The sequence below is a fragment of the Falco cherrug genome, chromosome 5, assembly GCF_023634085.1.
Source record: "Falco cherrug isolate bFalChe1 chromosome 5, bFalChe1.pri, whole genome shotgun sequence".
NCBI classification, from domain to species: Eukaryota; Metazoa; Chordata; class Aves; order Falconiformes; family Falconidae; genus Falco; species Falco cherrug.
The window spans coordinates 38191860-38203025 of NC_073701.1; positions in this window are offsets into that span (position 1 = coordinate 38191860).

Consider the following 11166-nt stretch of genomic DNA (forward strand, 5'->3'; position numbering starts at 1 on the left):
GTGGGAACTGCCATCCGGCCAGAGAGTTTCCCGGTGACTGCAGCTCCCTGTCCTGGGACACACAGCAAGGAGATGAATGGGAGCTCACTGGACAGTCCTGATGTGAAGATAAATGTATTTTTTTCCCAAAATGTTTGATCCCATAATCCATGAATCCATTTATCATAAGTTGCCATTCAACAGCCCACTGTTACGCCAAACTCTTCTGGAATGAATCCAGCTCCAGAATTATGACAAGCTAAAAATGGTGTCTATTCCCATGGCTATAGACAAAGAGCTGCTACTCAGCAACAAATGTACCATCAAGTGCCATAAAAATAGCCCCTTTCGAATTATTCAGTGTTTGGGACTTGTCATTTCATAGGGGTAAAAATGGATCCACTTTGTCACAAAACATACATAATATGTATTCACAGCTTTATAAATAGTATTTATAAGATTATGTGTATAATTTTACCTTAAATTGATGCTGAGCAAACAGACAAAGCAATCAACAAGAACTTAGCACACAAGTTTTGTTCTGAGAAATCTTAGTTGCTGGTAACACCTTAGATAACTGTAAGACTTTTGTCTTAGAGATGCGGATGTCAAAAGAGGCTTTCCTCCCCTCTCCTCTTCCTTTCTTTCATTAAGACAGCTTTAGGGAAAAAAGTTGAAATTACTGGCATCATGGCAAATGTGATGGCTCTAAGCCAACGCAGCAGCCCAGGCCAAAGCTGTCACCCCACACAAATTGATTCCACAGCTTTAGCTGTTCTGTAGGAGAGAGGTTTCCAAATGCAGGGCTTTATATCACTTGGGGTCCCAGCTTTTGCAAGTGGAGTCACAAATGTGATGGAAATTCAGGTGCTCCAAGCCAGAACGGGGCTCAGTAGCTGGGATATAACTTCAATCGGCTCTTAAAGGAGCATTTGGGGATAGTGCTCTTTGGGTTCCTCTCTTGTTATTCTGCTTCTTTTCATCTCACTTGCCTTTGCAGCACTGACGTGAGGACAAAGCATTTCTGCTGGTAGGTGAGGAAGATGAGGTCTCACTGGAGGCTCCTGGGCATCTTCCCTTTCCCACTTACTGTCTCTGCCAGAAGGGAGCAGATACAAACATGAAGGCTTTACTGCTGCCCTGCCCCATGGTTTCCTGCATGCCCTCTCCCTTCTGGAGCCTGGCTGCAGGCTGAGGGTCCTTATCTCTAAAGGTGCTCAGTCACATCCTGTAGTGGCCAAAGTCCTAGGGAAGGATGGGAGCTAGGGGTGGGGAGGGTGGTATCTGGGGAAAAAAATACTGCAACATTGGAGCAAAATGCATTAGAACTCAATGTGAGGCCTTATAGGAGAGGGTGATAATTTTGTTTGAGAACAGAACTGGTTTTATTCACTCACACTTGCCTATCTGTGCTCATAAGCACCTGGCTGCCAACATCCAAGGGATAGTTTACTCTGGGTCAGATTGCCATAGCCATCACTGACAGTTCTGTTTAGGGACTACCCTCCAGAGGAGTGACCTGTGGCCCACTGGAAAGTGCAGGGTGTGGAACTGGATGCGTGTGCTGGAGGATGCCACCCTGACACGACATCATGCCTTGGAGCTGTGTTTACGTTTGTGGCATCTCAAGATACAGTGCCTGTGCAGGCATGGTTGTCCTGTCCTGATCAGAGGGGATGAGGCAGTTTAAAAGTGGGATTTAACAACTGAGAGAGGAGAACAAACTGGGCTTCCCAGAATGGTGCAACAGCAGCTTCACCAAAATTCTGAGATCATTCAAATTGTAATCCTTAGAAATCAGCATTGAAAAAATCCTTTTAATGAAATATGACATATTTCAATCAAAAAAAAGTCTTAGAATAGTACATTTTAAAAAAAAAAGTTTTTCCATTTTTTCATATGATTTCACAAAAGTCAATAAATATTTTCTGGGGGAAATTACATCCCTCTTACCATTTTACTTAAATTATCAAATGGTTTCCAGGACAACTTTCCAATAGCACTAGGGTTCACATTTCTACTTCTTAAGGGGTCAGGGAGGTCTTAGTCAGAGAAATCAAGGGATAGACAGAAATGTCAGAACTGTGCTTTGATGTTTTCCCACCTCTTGCTAAAGCAGGAAATATTGCCTGTTAATGAGATAAAAAGGAGGGAGGCTAGCAGGAGATTTATGCCCTCCTGGAGACATGGTGTGCTAACTCTCCTCCAAGTTCTCTCATGCTATTTCCATGGCAACTCCATATAATGATAACTCCCACTGATTTTCTTCTTCTATCTGTTATTTTGGTCCCAGATACTGATGGATCCGAGGCACACATTTCTTTCACACCATTTGATACCCATCGACAACCAAAGTAAATAGTGTCCTAATTCTTCAGACCTTTAGGAAGTGCAGTTAGTTCATAGTGCTTTGGGGAATGCAACTGCAGAGCTGGACAGAGCTGAGACAGGAAAATCAGTATTACAGATGCTCAGAGGTAGCTGCAAAGGATGAACACTCATTGTCAGCCTAAGGTGACAGGATTACATCCCACTCCTGTCTTTCTTCTCCCCTTGGGGTACTAGCTGGAGGCTAAGTAGGAGGCCACGGGTGTGATGGGAGGTTGGATGGTTCGGGTGCAGGGAGCTGTATCTCAGCTGTCCTGCCTACAGAGACAGGAGGTCACTCTGCCTGACTGGGAGACACTCCCATCCCCGTTGCTGTCTGTTCATGATTGCAGATCTGGTCCAGCTCATAAGACAAGGATCACGAGCTTCTCCCAGGCAGAGCTTCAGCCAGAGAAATCCTCAACCAAGTGCCTCTAACGCGTGACTTCCTCCCTCTTATGAAATCTCTGCAGCAAGCTGCTGCTGGCTGATTTTACATAGAGGAAGTAGCAGGCATGCAGCTTGTTCTGGGAAGTCTGTGATTGCTTCATCTAGCTAATGGGACAGGACTGGAGTGGAGAGTCCACAAAGAACCTGGAGTACAGCTGCCAGCATAGGCTGCATCCAGCTTCTGGGCTAGAGCTGCAGTTCAGTCAGTGCTAGGGAGGACAGGACAGTCTGAATGTGAAGTCCTATCCCAAGCATCCCCTTTCTTCATGCCCTGAGAGCAACCAGGTATTCTGGCTCTAATAATTTCTTCCTACAGTGATTCCCATTTAAGAAAATCACCAATGCCAGCTGAAAGGGCACCCATCTTCAGGAAGGGACCTTAAACCCCACTGACTTACACTTGATAGTAGTGCCCCTTCTGAGTAAGGCTGCTGCTCAGAAGAGCTGTCCTACTCTTTTTAGTCCCCCCATCCTGTAAATCAGTGTTGGTGAGAGCTTTGCTGGGACTCAGGCTGTTCTAACAGATGGAGAGGCTAATTATGCAAGAAGTTATTCAGTTCTCTGCAGGCAGAGAGATTTGCAAGGATGAGAGCATGTCAAGGATCTACGCTCCTCTGCTGTTAGCACAGTCACGGCAGCTGTGTGGAACAGTGGGGAAGAAGGCATTTCACCCACAGGGACCATGGCCAGCGGTTAAAGTCACTTGGGATTTGTGTTGCCCACTACCCTGGAGAGGTGAGCCATGAAGCAATACAATCTCCCTGCCCAGCTCCCCACCAGTCTGCTGGGTCCCTCTTCCTTCCACCCTTACAAAGAGATCAGGGCAGTTTCGGGTCTGAGATCTTTTGCTGTTTAGCTTCACCTCATCAACACCCAGTGACAAGAATTAATCCTAAGGAAAATGGAAAAGGAGCCAGAAACTCCATGCTGTGATTAGTCCTCACTCCCAGGTTAGACAATGTACTTGCTGGTTGGGACTGGTGTCTATCACTGCCCATGTAATGATGAGCCACCAGCTCAGCTGTGGGTGCAGCCTGTTTGTGCATGAGATGATGTGTGTTTGCAGGAGCTGGTGCGGCTCAGCCTCTGGCTCCCCTGCAGTCACATCTCAGTCAAGCCAAGGGATTGCAAGCTTATGGAATTATCCAGACATCACCACCATCACAGGGAGAAGAAGGAGGGCACAGCAGTTTGAGTCTTTGCCTGGAAGCAGGCCAGGTTTGCATCTCATCTGAGTGACACAGAGCGATGCACCTGGCCGTGCAGGTGAGCAGTCACCTAGGCATGGTGGAAATCTCCTCTTAACCTTGTGCCCTGAATGTAGGGAACAGCATTTCCCCATCATGCTGGCATGACAGAAGGATAAGCACTTGAAAGGTCTCCTGCAGGATGCTTAGCAATTCAATAGACACATCAAAAACAAAATAGGAGAATTATTAAATACCAGATCTGAGGTCACCAATACAAATTCAAGTCCAGTACCTTGTCCACATGTACTACGATGATCCGATCAGGCCCAAATAATTCCCATCCACCAGGGCAGAACTGGGGTTGAGGCAGTTAGGTTAAACACAGAAGCAAATCTCTGCTAAAGGGAGGACACAAATACATGTTTCTAAACTCCTTGCATAAAATGTTTCCAAAGTTCATGGTTCTTTATTTCTTAGGATGTTGCTAAGACACATATATGCATAAAAATTATTATTTCCAGCCTTGGACATACAGATGACTCTGAAGTGAGAACTAAAGGCAAAGAAACTTTTGTCATTGATTTTACCAGCAAGAATTTAACTTTTTTGTCCCAGATTTTCACTTCAACTGTATCATCATGCTTCTATTAATTTCAATGTGAGCATTGTATGCACAGTTGGAGGCAGAGCATGCCCCAAAAGCTGATTACATTTGAAGAGTGCACTGTGAAAGAGAAATCAGGCGAGATACTGTCAAGGGTTTCATCTCTTTGGGATCCTGCAAAAGAGCATACAGCTTCTTTCAGCATTTCCTCATTCATTCAATATAGACAAAGTTTATTCCACTTTCAGAGATTACCACTAGACAATAAAGACAAATGATACTCAAAAAAAGACAAGATACATAATGAAACTTGCACCTTCCCCTCCTCCCACCTCACTTGTCTCCGGGATTTGGAAAGAATCACTTGTAGCTAAAGCCAGGGTTGGGCATCTCGGTTTATCTGGCTTTAGTACTCCTCCTGTTGGACGGAAAATGTGTTAGTCACCAAGATATGAAGCACTGCTCTGGTGTGAACTCACTCAAATGCTTTGAATAGGTTAAAAATGGTTCATGACCTATCTTTGTGTGTTCTGGGTAACTCAGCAGAAACCAGGCCACTTCTTCACAGTGGATGCAGAACCCACAGTGCCCCTGCCTCATTACTGAAGACCCCGATGTCATGGTAAAACAGACGGTTCCAGTTTTCAGGTCCTTACACAGGACAGGCTTTAGGTCATCTTTCAGAGAACACACTAAAGCACAGCAGCTGGCAGAGCCAGTCTCCTAGGACAAGGGCAGGGCAGCAGGGAAGGTGACACTAGCACTGTGATGCTACAAGAGCTGCAGAGGCAGCTCCCAGGACATTTGAAGCAGCATTATAACTGCCCCACAGCTTTTCGAGCAGCCTAGCAGCAGCCCATGCTGTGGAGAAATGAGCATACCCTGGCCCACCAGACTTCTGTCTCACAGCCCAGCAGCTTGTGACACTGCCAGAAACTCACAGATAGATCTGTCATGCTGTAAAAAAACATGTTTTCATCTTTTCTGTAGATTGCTGGTACAGCCAGGTAGATAAACCCATACGTTTTCTATCCTTTCCCCCTCAAATCAGCATACACATCCTTGCATCAGTGACTACATCTGCTTGTGAGGCGATTTGTGCTTAAGAGCTGGGCACTTAATCCTGGCCCTGCCAAGGTCTCATCTCACACAAATTTGCCATTTTAAACCCGAAAGTCTAGATGTAACAAGGGGAACCACAACACAGCCTTGACGCATAGTGGTGATGGTGGTTGTGAGTAAGGAGAAGGATCACCAATAGGTTATTTTATCTACCTGCAGCTCCTTGCAATGCAGCTACCTGCTGCATCTCTGTGTAATAAAATTGTCCTGCCCACGTTGCTGCCAGATATCACTGGCTTTGCCACTGGGGATCTCACATCCTGCTGACAGGCACAGTCCCATCTAGGCAGGCCCAGGAACTTGGTGGCCTCCATCTGGGAGGCTAGACAGGATAGGGAGTGGAGCTAGTGAGCCATAATCTGCCTGGACAGCCAGGCTGCCAGAAACATGCCCACTTGCCTGTTTGCTGCCCTGCCCCGGTGACTGTCCATCTTACCGTTGCCTCGTGGCCCAAGCTGTCGGGACTGACTGATCCTCCTTGCCCATAGACACCTCAGCAGAGCTGGGCAGGAGGCTCTCCAGGCAGCTGTTTTTCTCCAACAGCTGAAGTGCAGCCAGTCAGGAAGAGGTTAGTTGAAATTAAACATAACTGTGCCTAAAATAAAATAAGTTCAGAGACAAGCGTTCTGTATTGCTATGTAAAATGAGCTCAGCATCACAGTGGAAAAAACTTCATTTGTAGGCTGGGGAGTTTTAGCTTTGGTTTTGTTTTTGCTTTTCTTTTTTTTTTTTTTTTTTTTTTAATTGGAACATGCTGAGTCAAGGAAATCATTTCATGGGAGCAGAATTGCAAATTTTACCAAAGTTCGATGAAAGGCCATGAAATAACTGGGGTTTTAAAAATGGTTTTAATATTAAAGCTTTAATAAGATGCAGGGGCTTCTCTTTCGGTTTGGTTTTGGTTGGGGTTTTTTATGACAATTGGGAGACCAGGGTGTTTTGTTCTGACCCCAGGGAGGGAGAGACCCCTCAGACTGCCGCAAGAGCCGCCCCCCGCCCCCCGCAGCGCGGCCCGCGCGGCGCTGGGCTCCGCGGCGCAAGGGCTCCCCCTGGCGGTCGTCGACCGAATGGCAGGAGGAGCCGCCCTGGCGGCTTTAAATCCTCCCGGGAGCTCTTTTCCTCGCGCCGACTTTCTTGGCGTTGCCTCCGCTTCCTAAACCGAGCCAGTAACCTAAACCGAGACTTTTCCCTGTTTTTGAGGGAGTTGCTTTCCTTCCTGCCAGAATTAGCGCAGTGGGAGGAGGCCCACTGCTCTGGAGACCACCATGGGTACCAGGCGGATGCTGAAAGCATCCCGGACCCTGCGAGCAGCATTGCTCCCTTGACACCGGTCTGAGGTGGCTGAGTTAGGGGCTGAGGGTCACGGCCAGCTCCTTCCGGGCAAACAGACAGTGAGAAAGGTTGGTTCGGTACTGCTAAAACCAGAGTGCCTGCAGGAACAGCCTGTCACTTTGATTATAAAAGGATCCTGGGATGACTAAGTGACACTGAGCAACACTGATGTGCCTAATTTCTGAGATTCAAACATGTGTTTGTTCAGTCTGGCAAAACCAGTAAAGAGCTGATTTGCAGGAAAATGTGCTTTCTTACAGCACTGAGCAAAGAGCAGCACCAGAGTCAAGGATGCTACCCAGGTCCCTTTCTATGACTATAAATCTCACCCAAAATTTTCAGCACTTTTTCACACTCCAGCTCCAGCATTTGAGCCTCACTGCAGACCGTTTGGGGGGCTGGGGGAGTAAAACAGCAGACAGCACCATATGTTGGAGACACAGCATTTTATTTCAGCTCTTGATTAATTCCTTAGAGAACAAGATGACCATTTTGTAAGCCACAGCCTTTGCTTTCTCCTCAAATGCACCTGTTACTGGTTTGATGGGAGAAAGTCCTCAGCCAGGTGGAGCCTTGGCTGACTCCAGGGATAGGTGCAGATAAGATCAGCCTGGCCAGCTAGAAGGGCAGCTCCTGCTCCGTGCCTGGCACTTCAGAAAGCCTTTTGCAGAAAGTGGCACTCATATCTAGTGTGGTGCTTCAGCTGTCACCATAGCAAAGGCAAAGCAAATACCAGTTTCCCTAGAAACTGCAGGTGGCAGGGCATGTTGACTTTAAGAAAGGGAGAGGATCCCACATAAGACAGGCATGGGTGCAGAAGGATGTGTGCTGCAGGAAGGGAGAGGGACAGGACAAGTCCCAGGCCCACAGGACCAGGGTGGCTGGAGTGGGAGAGGGACCCCCGGGAGATACTCCCACGACCGCTGTACTGCATTGCCCAGTGCAGAAGCAAAGACTGCCCAGGGGCAGAGGGAGCCAAGTCCCTGTGGCTGGGTGGCCCAGTAGGGGCACAGATTCATTGAACACAGCTGGTCACCAGCAGCTCAACAACCCCAGCCTGGGTGGAGTGATGCAGATCAGCTGGTACCCAAAGTCTGTGCTTGCTGCTGCAAAAGCAAACTTCTACTTTGCATTAGAGCCCCATAAAGCAGGCAAATGCTGGCAGGGGACCTTGCACTTCTTTCTCCAGGGCTTCCTGCTGGAAGAAGCAGCTGCTGCTGCAGCCCTCAGCTCATGAGTGGCCTTGAGTGCTAGAAACCACCTGCCTTAGAGACAGATCCTTAGGACTGTTCAGTCCCTTCTATTTATAACCACACAAGATCCTCCAGGGCAAAGGGAGTAACTGGTGCTGGGGAAAATGACTGTGAAGAAGGTATTGCCCAGTGGTGCACGCTTGTGGAAATACACATCAACCACATACCAGGCTGCATGAGTAAGGGTGAAGTCAGCAAGTTGAGGGAAGTGGTTATTTCCTTTTATTTAACACTTGTAAGGCTGTATCTGGAGTATTGTGTCCAGTTTGGGTCTCCCACTGCAGCAGGGCTTGATAAAGTGGAACAAGTCCAGCAGGGGGCCACTGAGACAGTCAGTTGGGGTCTTCTTGGAGCACATCACTAGGAAAAGAGACTGAGGGACCCGCTCAGCCATGAGAAGAAAGCTTAAGGGATCCAGTTGCTTTTTGCTAAGTAAATGGGTGCTATAAAGAAGATGGAACCACACTTTTCTTAGAAGTGCACAGTAAAAGAACAAGGGGTGACAGAGAAGTTGCAACAAGGGAAATTCTGATCAGAGGAAAGTTTAATAAAAATCCTAATTAGAGTGATCAGATACCAGTAAAGGGGCCCCAAGAAGCTGTCAGATCTCTGATACTGGAGATATTCAAAGCTTACCTGGACAAGGTCCTGACAACCTGGTCTAGCTCTGAGGTGAGCTTTGTTCAGTGTAGAAGCTGGACTAAACCTCTTCAGAGGTCCCATCTGACCAAAACCTTTGTATGGCTCTGTAATTCCACTAAACCTACTAAAATGCAGGAAAGAGCTGGAAACGAGGAGGAACCTGGTGGCTTCTCAGAACCACCAGCTCCCTACACACATGGGATTTTATGCTTTGAAGGGAGCTACACACTGGCAGCTTTTAGATCTCATGCTTGTCTTTAAGACGCTGCAAAGCCAGTTCCTCCCTATGGTTTGATGAGAACAGTGTAAGCTAAGCAACCCACCTGGCTGGGTAGTAATGTAGGCCAGGCTGATGCTCTGATGCTGCCACTTGGTCTTCTGGGTGTTGGTCTCCTCTGGGTGCTGCTCACAGGCTGTATTGCAGCTACTTGAGGTGGCTGAAGGAGATTGCTCCCAGCTGGTCACCTTGCCTGTCTCAGGACCAGGAAAATAGGAGGGGTATCTGCTCTTCAGCTACCTCTGTTTCTGGTCCAGTGTGATAAGATACACTGAAACCTGTAGTGTAGGTTTTGTATGGGAGATCGTCACTGCTGTCACTGGGGACTGGACGCACCATCTGTACTGTCAGCCATATTGCGGGGATGGTCACCTTTGGTAAAGGAGCAGCATGCACACCTGAGCCAACAGTTGCCACATCCAAGATGTGGCCATGTGATTCTGTTCCTTAGGGAGCAGATTTGATTAAAGCAATTCACCTAGCCCCGTGAGCCTGCAGAGAGTGGGTGCACAAGGCTCCTCACCAGCCCCAGTTACTTGGACACAGCCTGAGTCACCATTTGACACTGCTCTGTGTTGAATACTGAAACAGGGAGGAGACAGATGACAGCAGAGGGAACATCTGAGGGAGGGAGGAAGGCAGGGTGGCTACATCACTTATATGGAGCAGGCCAAAGGGGATGCAGCTTTTCAGCATTTGCTTCAGAGAAGGCTGGGGGGTGCAAGGGGTGCCTCATGCTTACCAGGCATCGTGGGCTCCCCACCCAATGCAGCTGCCTCCTGCCACCCCAGGAGACCAACACTTGCTTTCTTGATCCATGGTCAGCCTGGCAGACATGGGAGCTGGGCATGCTCCCCAACACATCTGCCTCCAGAGCCTGAAGGAAGGAGGACACAACCATCCACAGCCCCACTGGCTGGCAGCATGCTTCTCTCTGCCTACAACCAGTCCTCAGCATCCCTTGTGCCAGCTGAGTGAGGGGGACCCATTTACCACCCCTGTGCCACAGCAAGGGTTACAGGGCTTGTGGGGAGAGGGTGAATCCCTTCCAAAGAAACACCTTGTTTGGGGAGGGTGGCACTGACTCCAAAAGGGGAGCTTTTTTGGCAAGCTGGGGGTATTTGGGATGTGAATGCAGCAAGGTCCTTCCCCTTCCCAGGCCCTGACACCACTGGCCTGAGTCTTTGCCCCAAGGGTTTACCACACCCTCTGTGCCCACCCCTGGCCGACCACATGGAGCCCTGCAGCCCTGGCAAGCCCACAGGATGGTGACCCTGAAGGTCCTGGGTCCAAGTGGTGCCTCTGCCCTTCTTTGCCATGCCATCCCTGACCTGAAGTTCAGCTGATTTTATCCTGCCTCCTAATAAAACTGGCTGTTTTCGTAATCCAGGTGTGCTCCGTGCCAACCCTTCTCCAGTGTGTACATTTCTGGCACTGTGGTCTCCTTGAACAGGCAGAGGAGGGACCAGAAACCAAAGGGCCCTGAAGGCAGTGTACCTGCAGCCCCCACCACTAAGGGAGCTCTGCACGAGAGATGGTAGGGATGAGCCTTACTGGGCTTACTGGTCTTCCAGTGGGCAGCTTTTAAGAAAAACCAGCACAAGGATCAGGCAACCTTCCTGCCTCCTCTATTCACTTGTTCCTTTCAAGTCTAGCCTATCTGGCCCCACCAGTTTAAGATTTCCCTGGGACATGTGTGTGTGTGACTAAGTAGCCAACTGGTTTGGTTTAAACTCAGTTTTAAGGAAAGAGGAAACTGCTGCTTTCCCAAAAGCTTCTTCTGAGGTGTGAGGTATTTGCGGAGTGGCACCACCCCTTCCCCACCAGCACCAAGTTCCACAGAAATTTGTATTTAATTTGACATTTAAATCAGCCCTCACCCAAAGTTGCCTTAATATTGAACAAGTGCAAAATAACTCTGGGCAGATTAGTACTTGTGTCATTACAGAG